This window comes from Lemur catta, chromosome 3 (assembly GCF_020740605.2).
Source record: "Lemur catta isolate mLemCat1 chromosome 3, mLemCat1.pri, whole genome shotgun sequence".
Lineage (NCBI taxonomy): Eukaryota > Metazoa > Chordata > Mammalia > Primates > Lemuridae > Lemur > Lemur catta.
The window spans coordinates 116500259-116521414 of NC_059130.1; the positions used below are offsets into that span (position 1 = coordinate 116500259).

General features: G+C 52.3%; 1 long non-coding RNA gene across 1 annotated transcript in view; it reads left to right on the forward strand.

Annotated features, from left to right (window-relative positions):
* LOC123635969 overlaps positions 1-21156 on the forward strand; it is a 33538-nt gene that overhangs the window by 10371 nt on the left and 2011 nt on the right. The window contains exon 2 of the long non-coding RNA XR_006734261.1: positions 20724-20859. This is a non-coding gene — a long non-coding RNA (uncharacterized LOC123635969). The remainder of the gene's footprint in view (positions 1-20723; positions 20860-21156) is intronic.

A 21156-nucleotide genomic window follows, 5' to 3' on the forward strand; every position in this document is an offset into this window, starting at 1 on the left:
AGTGAACACAGGCAGCGTGTACATCCCTATTGGGGGCAGGGCAAGGAGGCAGGAGAGTTTCCAGCTTGGGTGACTGAGGGTGGTGAAGAGATGTGGGGACGGAGCTGGTTAGGAGGTGGGCAGTGAGTGCCAGGTGCTTGTGGGACCCGCAGGAGGAGAAGCCCAGCAGGGGGTAGCCCCAGCCCTGTCTAGTACATTCACTGCCACACTAGAAAAAGAAATTCTTTCCTTGGGGCCATGGCACTTTATTACGATAATAGAGTAAAAACTTCAGAAACAAAATGATCCTTTCTAATTTAATGAAAAAATCTGTTATTTGTTATTATTTTCTGTGCATGAGTTATATGCAACTTGAAAAATAGTTCTCATGGCTCCCAAGGTGAAGAGACGTGTGAGTTACATACGCCTCATGGGGCTCCCGGCTCAAAACTAGCATGAGTTAAATACAACTCACACGGCAGTTGCTGTGCTAGAATGGGCCGGCGTCCCGACTTGCTGACAAGGCCAGGCCCCTTCTTGCTCGCTTGCTTTGAGTTGCTCCCCAAGTTTCTGACCCAGGCTCACCTCTGTGTTTCCTGTCACCTTGGAATCACATCTTTCTCCTGGACACACGTGGATTCGGTTTTCCTACTTCCAAACCAGGCTGTTTCTCTACCCCCAACCCCGTCTTTTTTTAATCCACTAAGCTGCTTCTGTAAATTACAGCACACATCACCAGGTTTGATTAATTAATTGCACAAAAATGATGGGGAAACCAGTGAAGGACATAATTATGCAAAACAGAAAGTGTCAGATTTACAAAGCGAGTTCCTCCCCGCTCCGCACTCTCAGGACGGGTGGGGGCAGGGCTCCTTCCCTGTTCCCTGGAGCTGCATGGTGGACGAGGGACCCTCAACAGGTTCTGCTCGCAGAAAGTCAGGGAGAGGCAGACAGCAGGCAGGACTGGGGCGGAGGGTGGTGTGAGGAACTGGCAGGGTGGCCTGCCAGGGATGCACGGCGGGGAAGGAGCTCTGCCATGCCCGGGTGTGCTTGCTGAGAGGGGCCCCGTCCTCTGTGGGAGATTTCTCCCTGCTCGTGCTGTCTTTCCTCACCCTGGAATGGTAAGACGCTGAAGCAGATGCAGCAGACCGGCTCAGGCTGGACCCTGGAGGCAGGGGAGTTCTGGGGAGCACATGAGGCTCCCATGCTGGGGTGGGGGTGTCATAGGGCATTTATGGCCTCATGCCTTTCCTGTGTGTCTATCTCTCTATAGGGAGGGCTGGCCCGGGGGACTGGGTGTGCCTGGGACCGCTGGCCAGGGGCATCCTGAACCATCTTGGTCACACCCCAACATCCCCACACCTGGCCCAGCCCACAGCACCTGCTTCCCACCTGCGTAACCCGAAGGCCTCAGGGTGGACCCTTCTCCCTCCTCCCCGGGAGCCTGCGCAGGTGGGGTGCCCAGGAGCCGCTCACCTCCTGCCGGCCTCCGCGTCGCGGTAGTCCTCGATGGCCAGGCGCAGCTTGCGCCGGTGCAGGGAGCTGCACACGCCCAGGCCCAGCTGCAGGTCCTCGTCGCTCAGGCTCAGCAGCACCTGCCCCCAGGAGGGTGGGTGGGAGTCGGGGCTGTCGCTGCACCCGGGGTGTCCCAGGACAGCTGCTGGCCGGGCCCAGAGGGGGGTCTGTGGGGCTCCTCCCCCATCTCCCCGCCGACCTCCCAGGCAGTCAGGACAGAGCACCTGGAACACCTCTGCATCCTGCCTTGGGGCCCCTGCCCCACAGGAGGGGGTGGAATCACCTTCTAGCCCCAAAGAGCCCTCTCTTGTGTCCTGCACCCTTCAGCAGGGTAAAGGGAGCTTGGTCCCATTCTGAATGTGAGGTCGCTGAGGCTCAGAAGGGTGTTGTGCCTTGCTAGGGAGGCACAGTGATTTAGCACGGACACCAGAGCCTGGACACAGGTCGGGGGGCTCCTCCTGACCCCAGGGTGGGGGTGGGGGAGGCCAGTGTCTGGGTGGGGTGCGTCCCCCAGGGGGCCGGGAGCTGCCTACCTTCCCGCTCTTCACGTTCTCGGCACAGGCCTTGACGTACATGGGCATGGCCATGACCACCTCCAGCCAGGCCTGCACGGTGCCCGCCTTCCAGTGGGACATGGGGGTGGTCCTGACCAGCTCCACCTGCTGCAGCCGGTCCATCTGCTCCTCGCCCTCCGACAGGCTGAGGCTCTGCCGCGTGGGGCTGCACTGGCTGTCCGAGTCTGCAACACACAAGCACAGGCGGCCGTGCTGGGGGCAGCTGCTCCCCGGGGCGGAGGGGGAGGAGGGCAGGGACGTCTTCCCCACAAATTTCTTCTCTTCAAAACCAAAAGGGCTTTTGTCTGTTTTATTTTTCTGTCCCACTCCCATTACAAAAGTAATCTATGACCCCTCAAAAGAAAAGAAGACAAACGTATTCCAGAAGAAAATAAAAATAAAACAGAAAATGAAGGCCGGGCGCGGTGGCTCACGCCTATAATCCTAGCACTCTGGGAGGCCAAGGCTGGAGGATCGCTCAAGGTCAGGAGTTTGAGACCAGCCTGAGCAAGAGCGAGACCCCGTCTCTACTAAAAATAGAAATAAATGACTTGGACAGCTATATATATATATATATATATATATATATATATATATATAAATTAGCTGGGCATGGTGGCGCATGCCTGTAGTCCCATCTACTCAGGAGGCTGAGGCAGTAGGATCGCTTAAGCCCAGGAGTTTGAGGTTGCTGTGAGCTAGGCTGATGCCACAGCACTCACTCTAGCCCGGGCAACAGAGCGAGACTCTGACCAAAAAAAAAAAAAACAGAAAATGAAAATCACCCCCACACCACCCAGAGACAGCTGCTAGTATTTAGTGAAATATTCCTTGGGCTACACAGACGCCCACGCTTACAAACATGCACGGGCCCACATGCTCGCACGCTGCAATTGTCTGTAATATGCTGTTTTCCCTTCCGCTGTGGAGGGCATTTTCCGTCTCAATAGAGAGCTGCCATAGCTTTTGACTGCACAGGATTCATTGAAAGGATGCTCTGTAATTTATGTCACCTGCCTCCTACGGATGGACAGGGGGATTGTTTCCAATTTTTCACTATTGCAGACAACACACTGTAGTCATCTCTGGGCAACCGGGTGATTTATTTTCGTAGGATAAATGGAGCCCGGCTCCGTTTCTTAGCACAGGGAAGCCCGTCTCTGGAGTGGCCCTCACAGTAAAAAAATAGTCTTTCCACTAACACTTTCCACCCCCATTCTTCCCTCTGTGGTCGGCTGCATCGGCACCTGCTAAACATGCAAAGTTCAGGTTCCACAGACCCAGCTGAGTGGGGAAAGGAATCTCTCCAAAACAGGGTTTAATAGAAACCAAAACAGACAAACTCAATACCCTGAAAAGTGACGAGTATTAAACAATAACCCCGATTAGAAATGACCCGGCGGAAATTGTATGTTATAAATCATTACAATGGTGTAAAAAGATTCTTATCCATCAGTACAAATAGGGCATATAGTTCCAACAGGTAATAAGTACACACAAATGCTCGTAGTTACGGAATTTGTATACTGGGGAGAATAAGGTTATTTTCTTCTTGCTATACCTCTGCGTGTTGTCAGAGTTCCATAATAAACATGTATAGTTTTATAATGAAACAGTTTGGAAAAACTAAGAACAAGGAAGCAGTATAAATGGTTATTGATGGGAGTGTACTTGAATGATGACGCTCCATCCACATGTTGGAGTGTGTGCAATGAACAGGAACGCCTGGCACAGAACGTTTTTGACATGGGAAAATGTCCACAATCCATTGCCAAGTGAAAAAGGAAAAAACAGCAGGTACAATGTAATCCCAGATGTAGTTTAGAAATTATGTATATAATGTATAATTATATATATACATGTGTATACGCATAAAATGCTAGGTGGATAAATGTTGAGTATTTCTGGAAAGGGGTGATGGATAATTGTGTGAATGTGTGGGTATGCGGATGTGAGGATATTTGTGTATGCATGCTTTTCTGTTTCTCAGGTTTTCTGAATTGACTATATTATGTTTGAAATTGAGAAAATATAGTCTAGAAATGTCACTTTTTCAAGTTACTAAGCCCCTTCTTCCAAATCCTTCCCTCTGTTTGAAACTCCGTAAGGGACTCTTTGAGAATGCCTGCATCCACCTGGTGGCCACACACTTGTCCATCATCCCCATGTCTGCCAAAGCCTTTCTCCCAAATGCCTCATGCCTCAGTTTCCCCCTCTGTAAAGCTGGCACAGTGTTGCTCTCTACTGCCTGCCTCTTCTGTGGGCTGATGTGAGGACCCGGTGGCAGTGAGTGTGACAAGGCCGTCTGTGCCAGGATGGGTAGAGGTTGAGAAGTCACTGCCAACATTACAGTATTTCCCCTCTTGGCGGGTCCAAGATCTCTTTTTCCCCCGGGGAAGTGGCAGAGAGGCACAGAGCTCTGTGCGGGTCACCAGTCTGAGCACCTGTGTCGCCATGGTGCCGGGGAATGTGGAAACAGCCTCCGCAGCCCTGCAGGGGCCACAGGTTCCTGCCTGGTGAAAAGGCTGCCCGGCCAGGGGGCACAGACCTGAGCCCAGTGGGGGTGCGGCTCCCAGAGGCCGGCCTGGCTTGCAGGGAAGTCTTTCTGAGCGGGTCCAGAACTCCAAGTTCTGCGGGATTGGCTGTGGGTTCCTAAACAGGGCACCCTCCCTGGGTTGGAGAGAGCTGGGAGCCTGCTGGGAGGCCTTCAGCCTGACTGGCTTCTCTCTGTCTTGTTCCTGTAGCTGAGTTCTACCTCTCTTACATGCTTCTGGGAAGAGGAGACTCGGTAATGTGTGGCCGAGTCTGGTTACCCCAATTTCCAAGACACAGCTTACATTGTCCATTTGGACCAGGCTTTGGAGTGGAATAGACCTTGACTTTGGGCAAATTTCTTGAGACCTCAGTTTATCCATCCATAAAATGGGTATCATAATAATATCTACCTTCTAGGTTGAGATGAACGTTTATCAACTCTGAACGTGCAGCCACAGCAGAGTGAAAGTGGCGGTTACCAGGACAAAATCACTTTTGTCAGATCCAAACAAATTAGAGCCGGGGAAGCACAAAGAAGGAGAGCTCGTGCTCGTGTGTCTAAGATGAAGACTGTCTCAAGGACCTTCTAGAATAACCCCACAAGAAATTCCTTCTTTAGGACTGCAGCAACTCAGATAAGATGCTCTCGAAAGAACGCTGCCCGGCAACGGCGTCACCAACGCGCTGTGTCACCTCCAGAACCTACGAACCCCGTTTCCCAGCAGCTGATGCCAACTTCTTTCTGCCAACAGACGCTTCCCCTCATGCGCCCCTCCCCAGACGACCCGTGGCCTGCGTGGCCGCGCTTCCAGATCATAATCCCTTCTGCTTTGGTCCCCCATAAGCTCGTCATATTAGGAGATATTTTTCTCTGATGTCTTTTATTAGGTCGCTGGCACAGGCACTGAGTCAGGGTGGCTATTATTGGTAACAAGGGGCCCCTCCCCTGGGGCTTGGGCACTGTTTGGCCACACCTAGAATTCCGCTGCTGTGGTCTCAGTCCCGCTGCGTGCCTGGGGTAAATGCACCTTGAGTTCAGCTCAGGCACTAGGGAGGGGACTGCTCTTCCTGTGGTCAAGCCCGGCTGGGCAGAAACTCACTGGCTGAGCCTGGTGGTGGGGGGAGGGCGGAGCTCTCAGTGAGCTGGGGGGCGGATCTGACCCTTCTGCGCCCAGGTGGGGGGTGGGGCTGTCTGCAGTGCTTGGCTACCTTCCCCCAGGTGAGGGCACTAAAGGGGTATGGGAAGCGAAGTGGGAGCAGGAAGATGGGAGCAGGGGAGTGTGCTAAAGACGAAGGAGACCCAAAGAGCAGGCCTTGGTAAGAAAAAAGGGCCCCAGAAACAACAAAGACAGAAAGGTAAAGTGGAAAGAGGGACAGGGGGAGGAGGAGGGAGACAGAAGGGGCACGGAGGAAATGACAGATAAGTGGGCAAAGAGAAAAGGCAAACTTCGGGAATGTGCACGAGCCAGTGTGTGTTTGTGAGCGTGTGCAGGGTTTTACTCAGCAAGGAGCAGGCCTCGGCCCCTGAGGGGAGCTGCTTTACAAAGTCTAAAATGATTACTCTCTGGCCTGTTACAAAAAACCCTTTGGAGAGACTCCTGGCCTAGAGGTTCAGATGTTGGCGCCGGAATATGAGGGACCTGGGTTGGAATCCCAGCTCTGCTGCTTACCAGATCACGGCAAAGTGTTTTAAATTTCCTCGACCTCAGTTTCCCCATCTGCAAGATGGGGATGATAGTAATGCCTAATCTCACAGGACAAGGTGAGGACTAAATGAGACGATGTGTGCAAAGTGTTCAGCCCAGTGTCTGGCATAGAGTGGACCCTCAATGACGGGGGAGGGGGGGCGTCTGTCCTCTGTGGACTCACGTCACTTACAGTCTAGACCCGCCCTGTCCAGTATGGTAGCTACAAGCCACTTGTGCCTGCTGAGAATTTGTAATGTGGCCAGTCCACACTGAGAAGTGCCTTAAGTATAAAGGCACTGAATTTTGAGGACTTAGTACAAAAAAGACAAGAACGTAAATTATCCCATTAGCTGTTCTTATATTGATCACATATGAAAGTAATATTTTGGGTATATTGGTTTAAATAAACTATCTTATTAAAATTCATTTCACTGCTTTCTTTATACTTTGAATGTGGCTAACAGAACTAAAATTTCACATGTGGCTTGCATTATATTTCTATTGGACACAGCTGGTCTGGATGGACGATTTTTGTTTGTTTTCTCATTTCATATCCTGCCACCCCCCCAACCCCATTGGTTTGGAAGTTAAGCTCTCTATTGCTCTGTTTTGAGTGTGGTAGTTCTCAAAGTGAGGGTCCTGGACTAGTCTCATGAGCCACACCTGGGAACTTGTTAGAAATGAAAATTCTAGAAGCCCACCCCAAATATTCTGGAACAGAACTCTGGGGGTGGGCCCAGCAATCTGCTTTAACAAGTCCCCCAGGTGAGTCCAATGCCTCCTGAAGCTCTAAATCCACACTGCCTGTGGTTTCCCTTGAAAACTCACTACACACACATTTAACTTAACACCTAGAGGTGATCAGTATCTTAATGCCCTGTCCCAAATAGTAAGAATTATTGAAAACATTTTAATTCTGATCACTCCCTCGACTTAACGTGCTACCATGTCCAGTATTTTAATTCTATCCTTTTTCAAAACTCCATAATTTAGACATTGTCATCGTGATTATTTTACATTGGTAATGTTTGCTTAAAATAATTTACCTAGATGTTTAGCAATTTTTTGTTTATCGTTTTTTCTTAAATCTCAGACCTTCCTTCTGGAATAACATCCTTATTTCTGAAGAACAGGATTTAAAAGTTTCTTTGATTAAAAGCATTTTGGTAGTAAGCTCTTACAACTTTTGGTTATCTGAAAAAAGTCTACATTTTACCCTTGTCCTTCCAAGAGTTTTGTTGGGCACGTGGTTTTAGGTTGCCAGTATTTTCTCTTAGCGCTTGCAGACATTGCTCCATTATCACAGGTCTTCGTCTTTGCTAAAGAGAAGCCAGGTGCAAGTCTAATTGCTGTTGTTTTGTTAGCTAGTTTTATGATTTCTCTTTGTCTTTCGAGTTCTGCAGTTTCATTATGATGCGGCTAGATACAGATTTCTTTTTATGTATTCTGGTTGATATAAATTATGCTTCCTGTATCTATGGGCTCATTTTTGGATTATTCTCAACCGTTGTCTCTTAAAATCTTACCTCTTCTCCATTCTCTCTGGGTCTCTCCTGGGATTCCAATTAGACATAAGTTGAAATTTCTTTTTCTTTTTTTCCTATCTTATAACGCAGTGCTGTCCAACAGAATTTTCCATGGTGATGGGAAAGTGATAAAATCTTCACTGTTCAATATGGTGGCTGTTAGCCACATGTGACTATGAGCATTTAAAATGTACCTAGTACTGCTGAAGAACTGAGTTTTAATCTTATTTAATCTTAATTAATTCAAATATAAATCTAAATAGCGACATGTGGCTAGTGGCTATTGCATTAGACGCGACAGCTCTAATTTCTCCTTCCTGGTTTTCATTTCCTTATTTCTCTGCATTGAATTATTGGTAATTTCCTTAGATCTATTTTGCATTTTTAAAATTCTCCTTTTAGCTATGAGTATTTAGTCCGCCGTTTAACCTATCCTTTTATTATTTAATTTTCATGTTAGCGACTATATTTTTTATTTCTATACAGTGCTATTTGATTTTTTTTCCCCAAGTTTTCCTGGTCTTTTCAGATAGTTTCTTGCTGTTTGCTCATGTCTATGATTTTATTCTAAATTTATTTAAGTATTTTGTACATAATTTTTGTCTTTGGTATTGGTAATTACCATATCTGAAAAGACTTTGGAGGGTCTAAATTTGCTGTTTGGTTCTGCTGATTCTTGCTCATGCTGAAGTCATATTTGATCTTAGTTTATGAGAATCTTTAGGGTCTAAATAGCAGATGCTTTTCTCCGCAGAGGATTTACATTTACTCCTACTGGGGTCGAGAGCAGACAGGGAGTTACGGGTGAGACCTGGGACCAGGAGTCACTTCATTCCCCTTCCAGAGACCCTGGTTGACTGAGAGTCTCGGGCTCTGTTCTCCCACTTTGCCGCATCCCGAGACTTCCTCCCTGCTCACAGTCCTGACGTCAGCATCCGCACCCGGGACAGCCTCACTGTCTGCGTTTGGTGATCACTCGCCACCCCCACCCCCATTCTGGCGTCAATGCACAGCTGTTTTGTTTTTGTCTGTCTCGAGGATTTCGTTTACTTTTTGTGAGGCTGGTGATGCATTAAAAAGTATGTTTTATTCCAGATTTATTGGTTTTATAGAGGTAGGCCTTGCAAAATATGTCTTCCTCCTAACTTCCCTGAGGGGATGTCCCCTTGCTGTGTGCACTGTCACCCAGCACTCTGCACGTTCTGCTGGCACTGCCAGCGTGTGGGTCTGTCCATCTGCCCTGCCAGGGAGTGAGTCCCCAGGTCAGCAGCCAAGTCTATTCATATTTTCAGTGCCTGGGCCTGGTACGTAGCAACGTTCAATGTCATTAGTGCTGGCAAAAGCCCAGGTTACGGGAGGCACCTGTCTTCCCCTCTCTCCCCAGCTCAGCCCTTCCTTGTTCTAATCATTTTTGTGCCCAGTGAAGATGAGATCATTATGCACTTGGGTATTCCCATGGGAGCCTCAGTTCCTCTTGCTCTCCTGTAGGGATAAAAGGGCAAAGGGTGCATTTCAGGTGGGAAGTGAAGGCTCAGAGAGGTCAGTTGAGGTTTCCAGCAAGTTAATGTGGGAGCTGGGCCTTGACCCCAAGTTCCCTACCTCCTAGCGTAGAAGAACCTGTGTAAGCAGCCCGCTCCCTGTTCTCGGATGCTCGTGCGTGGCTGTAGGAGAACGTAGGCAAGAGTTGCTAAAACTGGTGAGAGGTGGGGTGGCGAGGGAGGTGTGGGAACATGCCCTCTGAGGCTGGGAAGTTGCTCCTGGCCCTGCCTGCCAAGCTGGGGATCTGGGAGCCTCACCACGAGTCGGAGTGAGAAATAGACACAGAAAGAGACAGAGAGACACAGACTCCATGGGATCCAAAGTCCTGCGATGGGGAAAGACAGGCTGATGGGGACATGGGTGTCCACCCTTAAATTGGGGCTCTGCGTGTCTGCCTGGTTTTGGGGATGATCTACTGAACACCGAGGTGCCTGGACACTAGTTATACAATCAGGGACACTGATGCCTAACACCCACTAAGCAATGGTAGGACAGGTGGCTTGGAAGGGCATGATGGAAGGATGGTGGACTGTGGCAGAGGTGAGCCCTGGTTGGGATGGCGGATGCAACCTGATGCTCAAATGGTGTTGTCAGTGGGGTGATCTGGGGTGACCAGGCAGGTTCAGGATCCTAGGACTAGAAGGTGGCTTTAAGGTCATCTCTCCATCCCTTTGCCTTGGGGTAGGACCTTCACGTAGAGGGGGGAGCCCAGCCTATTCGTTCTCAGCGTGGTCTTTGGACCAGGAACATCAGCTTTAGGGAGCTGGTTAAACACGCAGAGGCTTAGAGGTAAAAGAACTCAGCTGGTAAATTCTCTACTCCCAACCTGCACAGAGAGTGGGCAGCCCTCGCTCCTTGCCCCCGGCCTCAGGGAGGTGGCATTCTCCACCCTGCCCCACTCACCCCTGACCTCTGCGTGCCCTTGGCAGACACCCTTGGCAGCAGGACTTAGAGCTGGGAAAGACCATAGGCTCCTTGTGGGAAGGACTTAGAGCATTTTAATAACAACTTTTTTCACCATTTAAAATTTTGAGCTATACCCAGCTGGTGGTTTGGGTGACTCATGCCCGGGACTTAAGAGGCTCCTTCCGATGCTCGCAGCATCACAGACTTTGTCACCTCCCTGCCACCTGCTTCCTGGGGTTAACGTGTGACTAGATGCAGAGCTCACGGGAGCCCAGTGGGCAGCATTAGTCACCGGTGATGTTCTGTGCTGAGCTGGGGGTGGCTTTGAGGGGGAGGAGGCCAGGGGCGTCGCCGTACCTGGCTGGGTCTGTTGCTGCCTCACGGGGGCTCAGACAAACAGCGGGCTGAGCACTCAGGCCCCAGCTGCCATCGAGGCGGAGTTGAGGCAGGGGGCTTAGTGAGGTCGGGCAAAGGCTCAGAGGTCCCCTGCCGAATTCCATCCCTCCGGAGTCTCCGTTGCCTGTCCCTGTCTCGCTCGGCTGCACCATCTCCCACCTGGAGCCCTCAGCCCCCTCTCACACCCTGACTCCCTTCCTCTCCGTCCTCTTCAGGCCCAGAGGGACTTATTTTTAAAAACTGTATCTTCCCAGGGACCTCTTCTGCTCAACATTCTTCAGTGGCTCCCTGGTAAAGTCCAAGTTCCTTACCATGACCCACAGGCTCTGCTTGACCCAGTCCTGCCGACCTCGCCAGCCTCACCCTCGGCCTCTGACACCTGTCATTGCACCCTGGGCTTCCCGCATTACCGTGACCGCCCCGCCCCGTCCGTGGGCTGCACCGCTGTTCCCTCGGCCGGCTCCCTTGGCAAGCCCTGTCCCTGCGCTCGCTGGGACGCGGGAACCTCCGCCAAGTCAGACGCTGAGCCTGCGGCCCGGGTGAGGCGCCGAGAGGCGTTGCCTTCCATGGGATCATCTTAAATGATAAATGCAAACTGCCCGACCTCTGACCTCCCTCCAAAGGCTTCGCAACTGCCTCCTGGAAAGTTCCTAAGCCATCGGTGGGCGACTTTAAGTATTTATTGCACAGAGGCCAACCGAGGAACAGCAAACATTGTCTCTAATTCCCTTCAAAATGAAGACGGCCTTGGGGAGGCCTGTGGCGGGGCTGTTCTCACACCTGGATGCCTAGAGGGGAAGACTGGGGCTGGTTTTGGCTTTTACAGTCATGTTTCCTGAAACACGGTACCTGGTGGCCCCGTCGCCAGCTGACAGCCAGGGTGTGCTCACTGTGGGTCAACGACCTTCTAGAATCCATGAGTATGTTCAGCAGACCCACAGCACGGGGCGAAAGCCCCTCGGGAGTTTTCCCCACTCTGTGACTACATCTGCTCTGCTTTAGTGGGGACCCTGCCCCTCGTCTGTCGCCCCCAGCGCCAGAATTCTGGAAACCAGAGAACAAAGCCTCATTCCAACAGCTCATAGTTTTATCAGCTGTAGTCCTAGCTGTCTGAAAGTGTAATGCAATAGTCTGTTGGACCCCAATTCTTGCCTTGCTCCATCTCTCACGTCTCCTTGGGCTGTTTATGGCACCTCTCTGAACCTCAGTTTCCTCGTCTGTAAAGCTGAGATGAGAATACACACTTCATGAGACTTTGGTGAGGATGATGTTAGGATAATTTACGTGATGTCATCATTTACATTTGTATCCTCAGCCCTTAGCCCTAAGCCTGGTGTGTAGGAAGTGTTCAGTCAGTGTTTGTTGAATGACTTAATGAGTGTATGTAAAAGTATCTACCACATGCCTAGCACAGTGGGTGCTCAATAAATGTCAGCAAGTCATATCAGACTGTCCTTTGCCAGCTTTCATCACAGCCCCTGCTCCTCCCTCCACCCCTGCCATGAAGCCAGTCTTTTTCCTCAGCCCTCCTTCTGACACCCTCTCTGCATCCCTGGGCCTCCGGGTTGCAGCTGCTCTCCATCCACACTGATGGCCAATGCAGCCTCCTGGGACTTCTGGGAGAGTATGGCATCCCCGTTTTGTCAGGCCCATGGGCACCTTCACCTGATGGTGAAGGCCCACCCTCCATCTCTGAGTCCCGAGACTCTGGTAGAGTCCATGAAAATGACTGAGGCACCGGCCGCAGGAGGCTGTGCAGCCCTGCTCAGAACGGGCTGCGGGGGCAGGGGCTCAGGACTCCTGCCATGACTGTAGGCCTCTGAGGGCAGCCCTGAGTGAAGACCCTTCCCCCTCTTCCCCGCCTCTCCCCTGACACCCCAAGCCCTGGGAACAGAGAAGGGCCCGGACCCTGCTGCCTGGCAGCCAGGGAGGGAAGGGCAGGGGGGCCCTGTGGTGAAGGAGGGCGTGTGCCAAGCTGTGGCCAGGCAGGCCCTGGCTCTGCAAACAGGGGAGGCCGGGACCACGGGGCTGGATGTGTCCACAGAGAAAGAGAATCGAGGACACAGTTGGCAGAGCCGTTGGCCTGGAGACAAATTGAGGCCATGGAATTTTTTCCTGCAATGGACACTACATTTTAAAACATTAGTTGTCAAGGTTAAAGAATTAGAGTGTATTATGTGACATTTTTGGCTTCTCTTAAAAACTCAGGAGATCTGGAAGCGCTAAGCCGGCATCTCCCCTGGGCAGCTTCACTGGCGCTGAGCACGGCTGCTGCCTTTCTTCTTTTTTTTTAGAGACAGGGTCTTGCCCTGTCACCCAGGCTGGAGTGTAATGGCGTCATCATAGCTTACTATAACCTTGAACTCCTGGGCTCAAATGATCCTCCTGCCTTAGCTTCCCGAGTAGCTGGGACTATAGGTGTGTATCACCACACCTGGATAATTTTTTTAAATTAAAATTTTTTTTTTTGGTAGAGATGGGGTCTTGCTCTGTTGCCCAGGCTGGTCTCAAGCTACTGGCTTCAAGAAATCTTCCCACCTTGGCCTCCCAAAGTGCTGGGATTACGGGTGTGAGCCACCACTCCTGGCCAGCTGCTGCCTTTCAGTGGGGCATGTGTTGTCCCCAGTGTGGCCACTTTACTGACTCACCCATCTGCTGGGGCCCCGCAGGCGTCTGAGTTTGGAGCATAGTTGAAATGAGGCATGTAAGTGCCCAGCCCAGTGCTGGCATACAGGCCGGTTTGCAGAGGTGGGTCCTTGCCACTGTTTGCAGTACGGTGCTGACCTAAAATAGCAGATGGTACAAGTAGCTTCGGCTGCACCGTGAGGCCGCACAGCCATGATGGCTAGTGCCTGCCTGTAGCTTTACAGTTTGTGGTATGAACCCACTGCACCCTGGGACGGGGACTCAAGGGTCCCTGAGGCCCATTTTACAGACGAGGAAAGTGGAGCTCAGAAAAGCCCGTCAGTTGTGCACAGAGGGCACAGCCCGGACTCAGAGCCGGTGACCTCTCTAGCCCATGCGTCCCCTCACGTGCGTCTGCTGCAGCACTGACACGTCTCTGCATTTATTATTTCATCTTTGCAACAGCCAAGATGTTTTATCTTCATTTTAAAGAGGGGAAAACTGAGGCTCAAAGGGACTCAGTGGCTGGCTGAGGGTCACATCGCCAGCATGGACTGACTCAGGGACTGAACCCGAGGATCTGGCTCCAAAGCCCGGGCCTTTCCTCGTGCCCCACCCTACAGGAGGCTGTTTTTTTATCAGTTTAGCTGGGCTCAGGCTGTCGCTAAAATGAGTGTGTGTTTCTTGCACACACACAAAGGGAGGAGGGCATTTGGAATGGATTCACGCACCCGAGCTGCAGTCGGTGACCTGGGCCTGTTATCTCTGACCCTCCGCTTGTGCACAGCCCTCAAGGCCCCTCTCGATTGTCTCGAGCCTCCTCCGTCACCACAGCTCTGGCCCCTGCAGTGACAGCTGTCAGAGGCTGCCTCCTCCCCTCCTGGCCCACGGGCTCCACACCGTCCCCAGGGACACCAGCCTCCTAACAAGGAAGGAAGCTGGCTCTGCGCAGGCATGCAGCCAATTTGGATGTGACTCTGACATGTCCGGCCTGTCCCAGAGAAAGCAATTAGGCAGCTCAGAGTCTCCAAAGAGTGACAAGGCACCCTGGAGGGCAGGTGGGGCCAGACGCCGTGGGCAGCATGGGCGTGCCATCCCCCCGGGGCCCTGTGCCAGTGGACTCAGCCCCTCTGTCTTTACCTGGGACCTGGGACAGCAGCCAAAGAACACCCCGGGACTGGCATTTCTCAGCCGATCCATGGGGGCTCGTCCCTGCCTCAGTTGCTTCCTGAACAAAGGGGATGCCGAGATGGACAAGTAGCAACCACACCTGGCCTTGTGAGTGGCTCACCTCACTGCTGGGGACACAGGGATCTCACACAAGCCACAGGGACTTCCTGTGGCTAAACAATGCCAGGTTGGCGGCATGCTTCGAGATCTCCAAAGAACAACTGACTCGGTACCACCAGTACAGAGTATTGGAGCTAAAGGGGCCCCGAAGAAGTCATCTGTCTCAATATTTCCCAGACGGTGAGCCACCGGATGAGATGAAAATGCATGGTTCTGTGGTCACATAAGTTTGGGAAACACTAGATAGGAAAATGTGAAATATGTTTCTTCATGGCAGAACTTGTCAGAGTCTTGATAAACTAATGCATCATGTTGATCCCTAAGGGATAGAGACACGATGCAACGTTTCTAAAACTTATTAGCCCGGGCATCTTTTTTCCCCTCCCAGCTGAATCTTATGGTCTGAGACAGCTCAAGGCACTGGCCAGACGGGCACCAGTTAGGGGCCCTGGGTTCTAGAACCGGCTCAGACGCTGATGCCCTGCGGGGCTGTGGGCAAGCCCCTCCCATCTGCTGCAAGAGGGGAGTGGGTGACAGGCCCCTGGGAGCCCTCTCAGCTCCAAAACTCTTGCTTCCTCTGATCTCGTACCTGGGCTGGCTGGGGTGAGCTGCTGAACTTACCTGGGCCTCAGTCTTCCCACCTGTACAAAGGGCCTGGCCTGCCTGCCCCACGGAGCTGGCGAGAGGCTGAATGAGGTCACTGCCTTCGTCATCACTGTCACTAAGCCTTTTATATATACCGGCTCCTTCCATCCTGCAGCCACCGTCAGACCTAGTATCTTATTGTCCTATTGCACCAGTGAGGAAACTAAGGCACAGAGGTTAGGTGACCTGCCTAAGGTCACCAGGTAGCGAGGTCAGGACTGAGGTTGGAACTCAGGGAGTTTGCTCAGAATCTATACTCTTCTCTCCGCCTGCCATTCCCCCTGCATCTGCTGTAAACTGTAGAGTGCTGTGACCCGGGAGAGGCAGTGCTCAATAGTCTCTCTGTGCTTCATGTGGGGACGTGCATGGCCTTCCAGGGAGTCTCTGGCCTCATCTTCCAGACTTTCAGAGGCTGGGGGCCACATTTTCCTGTTCTCCTAGGGTTAAGGCGGGGCTTGTTCTGTCTCTCGCCGATGGGTGAGCGGGGAAGTGGGGGAGCCCGGGGGAGTGACTCCTCCAGAGGCCGATGCCCTCCTGCCCTCCTGGAAGCAGCTCGGAGGCCGTGGAGGGAGCTCAGAGAGGACCTGGCCCTGGTTTCCTTCCATGCTGCCGCGACTGCTGCCGCACACCCTTTGCTCAAATGAGACCGTAGCCACCAGCTGAACAAACTGGAGCTCGGGCTAAAGGGCAGGTGGGGGAGGTGGCCTGTGACACAGCTGCCGCAGCCCCCTCTTGCCTACCGCCTTAGACATTCTGATCCTAAGACTCCATAGGCCACAGGTGGACAACCACAGCTTTGGTCTTTTTAGAGAGACCCAGAGAGGGGGACTGACTTGCCTGTGGTCACACAGCGAGTCCCTGACCAAGCTGAACACCGGGAGTCCAGAGCCAGGTTCCCGGGGCCTGAGGTGCCGGGTTGGGGGCAGTGGGGCTTCCAGTGGAGAAGGCCGGGGCTCCTCAGGAGCCCGAGGACAGGGGTGGGCAGAGGCCAGGGGCCCCTGTAGCAGCCCCACATAGACTGCTTCCCCGAGTGCAGCCTGCGCTGGCTTGCTCCTGGTTCGGGGTTCATCCTTGGTGTCCAGGGAGCACCACTGGTCCCAGACTGAGGCTGGCAGGGCCACCTGATGCTCACAGAAGCCTGGGTCGCCACAGGTCAGGGGGCGTGGGATGGACATCCTGCTCAGAACTTGGACCTCACCCAGGTTTGACTCCTGCCTCCTCCGCCTTTCCCTGGCTGTGCACCTCTAGGAAAGTCGGGGGACCTCTCTGTGACCCCAGCGGGGGGTACGGCGGCAGGCTGCTGAGGCCGGCATGAGGCGGCAGAAACTCGACAGTGCCAGGCCCTCTGCTCCCGGCTCCGCGGGGCCAGCAAGGCCCGAGCAGCAGGTTGCCGGGGGCAGCCTGGGTCTGGCCTGCGTGTGGTTCCTCCCTCAGGGGGGGACCCTGGGGCTGCCCCAGGAAGGTGGCCTCCACCTACCTGATGACGTCCCTGGCAAGTCTGCACCGTCCCCCACGGGCACGATGCTGCCGCTGCCCCATGGAACCTCCCGTGAAGGAGCCCACACTGGGAGCTTGTTCTATAGGTACACAGACCCCAGGGCCCCAACCTCAGACCTTCTGGCTCAGTAGTTAGGGGATGGGGCCTGGGAATCTGTGTCTGTAAAACCCAAGGCTTGGTCAGGTTTGATAAGTACTGGTGTGGTTCTCAAACCTCCTGTCTCTTCTTGCTTTCTTGCTTACTCTATCACAGAACCCTCCACGTGGACCCCTCCGTGGACATCCAGAGTATAAAACAGTAAGCGCAGAGCTCGTGGCTGAAGGCGGGCTGGAGCCCGGCCGGCTGGTTCCTTCACCAGCTGTGGCAATTTCTTGAGGGGACTCTGAGGAACCCAGTTTGCAAACCCCCTATTTATTCCACTCTCTTCCTCTTTTGGATTGAGGAGCTGAGCCCTAAAGAGCTGCCCTACTCAGGGTTTGGCCTCATCCTACTAATGAGGCTTTCATTCTGGAGGTCTCGGAAGCTTTCCGTTCATCAGCTGACCCTGGCGAGGAAGGAACTGGGGGCCAGTGGTTGACCTGAGATACGTAGCAAAGTTACCAAGAGCCCAGACGCCAGAGCCAGACTGCTGGGGTTAAATCCCAGTTCTGCCTCTTCCTAGCTGTGCGATTTTGGGTGAGAACTTCACCTCTCTGTGCCTTGGTTAGTCCATCTGTAAAAGGGGGATGATATTTATCTTGGAGAGCTGTTGGAAGGATTATATGAGCGAATATCTGGAAGGAGCTTAGAACAGTGCATGGCACAAAGCAAATGCTCCACGAGAGAGGCAGGACTTACTGCCAGCCCAGGCTGGCCCTGAGCTCTGAAACCCTTTGCATAAATAATGTACCACTTCTGCCTCAAGAACCCAGCGCTGGGCAGCCCACTTGCATGGTCCAAATCTTCCCATGGTAGCCATGGCAGACAGTGTGTTTCTACTTAGACTCCAGAAATGCTGTCAGGGCTGGTGGATCCTAGGGCCACATGCTTCAAGCTCTCCCTATTTCAAGGCAAAGCAGCCCGGATTCTGTTCTCTAGCGACACTGGAACTGAATCTGCACTGCGGACTGGTGCTCACAGACCCCGGCTGCTGGAGGGACTTGGGGTTCACATGGCCCGATGCCTTGATTTTACCCCAAGGGACAAGTTTTGATTGAGTCACCATTGGGCTCAAGACATATTAAACTGCTTCCACACTTTTTTGCTACCTCCCATTGAACTTAAATCCACATGTCACAAATCACAAGGAACACAAATCATGGGGCCAGCCCTAAACACATTCAGCTCTCATTTCTGAGCCTACGAGGAGGGGAACGTTATTATACCCATTTTACAGATGAGGCTCACGTTAAACAACTTGCTTGAAATTGGATGCAGGGCCAGAGCTGGGAGTGATTATCCAGGTATGGCCTGGAACCCACTGGAGGGCTGCAAGGGCTCTCTGGACAGGGCACACATGACTTCCCAAAGGCAAATCTTTCCTTTGAGGATTCTGGGAGCATGGCATGTAATTTTATAGATTTTCTGGTATTAGTGCATTTCACTGCTACTTACTGATAACCCATTAATAACCCATTAACAAAGCAATCAGGGATTTCCAAACCTGAAACTTAGAAATGCAAATGAGCTGCCGGCCAGTGTTTTCTGGGGACCCTGGTTCAGGAGTGTGGCTTTGGCACACAGCCTGGCCATGTCAGCAGGCTCTGAGAGGCATGTGCTGGGGAATCGGAGGTCCCGCCATTTGTGGGAAGACTGGGTCAAGATTCTCAGTGGCTGCTATTCTCATCCTCCTGGGACCCTTTTCTCACGGATTTAGTTTGCTGTCCCGTGGAGTGCAGTGCTGCGTATTTGCACATTCGCGTACTTTCCAGCGACCGAGCGTTACGACATCATGCATTCATGGTTCAGGTATGAACCAGGTGCAGCCATACCCCGGCTCCCATCCCAGACTTACACCCTCAATTTGCCTGCACGGTGACACTGTATTGGTGACGTGTTATGACTTTGATATTTAAATAACTTCTCATGTACAAACTTCTAAGTTATTTTTAAGTTTATAGGGCATTATTTTATAATGTAGAATTATGAACCTCCCTTTCTATAAGGTAAGGAATAAGCTAGTGTGTTCCCTATTGATCCTTTACTGTTACCGGGTTCTTCTTCTGCTGGGCAATGGGAACACGTGGGAGTTAGGGGACGAGGACACATTCTGCCCCACCTGGTGGGGTCCCAGTTGAAAAAGCTTAAGGGCCATTTGTTCAGAGCAGATGGGCTGGGGCTGGGGAATCTGTGAGGTCCATTTTGAGAAAATGCAAGTTTTTGGGGAGAGGGCCTGTAGGGATTTTAAAAATCATATTGTCCAAGGGCTGCTGCCCCCCACGGTTCACCCCACTCCACCTGGACTCCCCAGGTGCCATCTGGCCACAGGTGTGGAGCAGCGCTAGCCTGGGCCGCAGTTTCATGCTGTGGCCACGAGGGGCACCACGCACCTCCCCAGGTGTTAGGGTGGCGCTAACCTCAGGATCCGCAGCTCTGGCGCCGTCAGGGGTTGGCTGCAGGGTAACGGGAGGCAGTTCTGCTGCTGAGCTGACCAGGAGGAGGGCTGGGGAGCCGGTGCCGGACGGCAGCCAGTTTTGGTTCTGATCTCCCACCAGTTCCTCTCGGGGTGCGGGGTGGGGGTGGCTTTCTGGGCCGGTAGGAAAGGCTGACGGAAATAGACTCAGTCACAAAAGTGACGCGGTGCCAGGCTGTGTCAGAGGCTACTGGGGGGCAGGGGACCGTCAAACTGGGCCCTGCTGAAGCACCAAAGATGTCCCCCAGGGGCAGGTGCCGGGCTTAGTTGCAGTTAGGTGGGGAACCCGCAGCCTCAGGGCCACATGTGTCCCTCCTGATCCCCAAGTGTGGCCCCTGACTGAATCCAAACTTCACAGAACAAATCCCTTTGTTAAAAGAATTTGTACTATGAAATTTGGATTCAACTCAAGGATCCAGAAGGCCACATGTGGCCCCAAGGCTGCAGGTTCCCCGTCGCTGCTAGGGCTTGAGCTCTGCAGCCAGATTCGCTGGGCCTGGAGCCCAGTTCTGCTGTTTCCTGGCTTCATAAGCCTAGACGATTTATTTAACCTGTCGTCTTATTGATAACACAGGTTGTCAGGGGGGTTAACTGAGTTAATGTGTAAAGAGCGCAGCATGGACCTATGGTAAACGCCTCATAAATGTTAGATATTATTATTGTTGTTGTTATTATTGGTTACACCGTTAGAGCCTGCAGCATGGGTGGGAAAGCACACAGAAGGGCCACTGAATACAGCTATGCAGGTTGTGCACTGAACCCAGGGAACCAGGGCACCACTGACACTGGAGAATGTCAGTGGTGCACCTCTGGAGTAATGCAGTGCACAACCTGTGCAGCTGGTACACTGGCCCTAGATGCCCAGGACAGCCCTACTTCAATTTCTGACTAATAGGTGCCACTTGAAGATGGCCCAGTTAGAGCAAGCTCTCAGAGAAGATTCTTTTAACAAAGGAGGTACTGTGGCTTTTGAGTGGAGCTTCTATGATTTGAACAAAATGTGGCCCAGCCCTTACTACCTTCTCAGGGTACAATCGTAGTCCCAACAGCCATGACCCTGGCCAAGTCACTCCTTTCTGGGCCAAAGTTTTCCCCATGTGTCCAGCGTGAGGGGCTGAGCTAGTTTTGGGATGACAAATAGGCTTTCTCCTTGTGCACCAAGTCTGATTGACTGGCAGTGGCTGTCTGAGGCTACATAAAGTGAGAAATCAGATGCCACTTTGGGATAAAAAGCAAGAGCTCTTCAATCGATTAGTGATGTCTGCATGGGGCCAAGTAGAGTGTAGCAAGGGCATGTATGTGGCCACACTTGCCTTCCTCACATTAGCCCTGTGGTTCTTTACAATTGCCAGAGGAGGTTTAAATACACTCCAATGCAAGCAGTATGGCCTGACATCGGTATTTTCTTTTCTTAAGGTGCGGCCAGGTTGAGAAGTGCTGGGAAAGATGACCCTGAGTTCCTTGCAGTCCTGCACTTTCCTGACCTTCCTGATCCTGCAAATTCACCTGTGTCCTCACTGAACTGGGGTCCTCCGTTCTTTTAACAAAGGAGGTACTGTGTACTGTGGCTTTGAGTGACCTTGTCGGCATGGTCTCTCTATTACGTAGCCTTATGCTTTCTTCCAGCAGAGATGGTAGGGGAGTCACAAGGCCCATCTTCTACCAGCCTCATTTCTGGGGAGAAATTGTTCTCACTTGGGAGATGGAGGTTGAGAGCACTATGTCAGGGTTTGGGGTTACCTGAGCCGCCTCTTCTCGGGACACACAGTGGGGTCTTGTTGGGGGAAGATCTCACGGGGCTTGGAAAAGCCTGGCTTGCTCGGGCTTCAATCCAGGAAGCCCTGTGGCT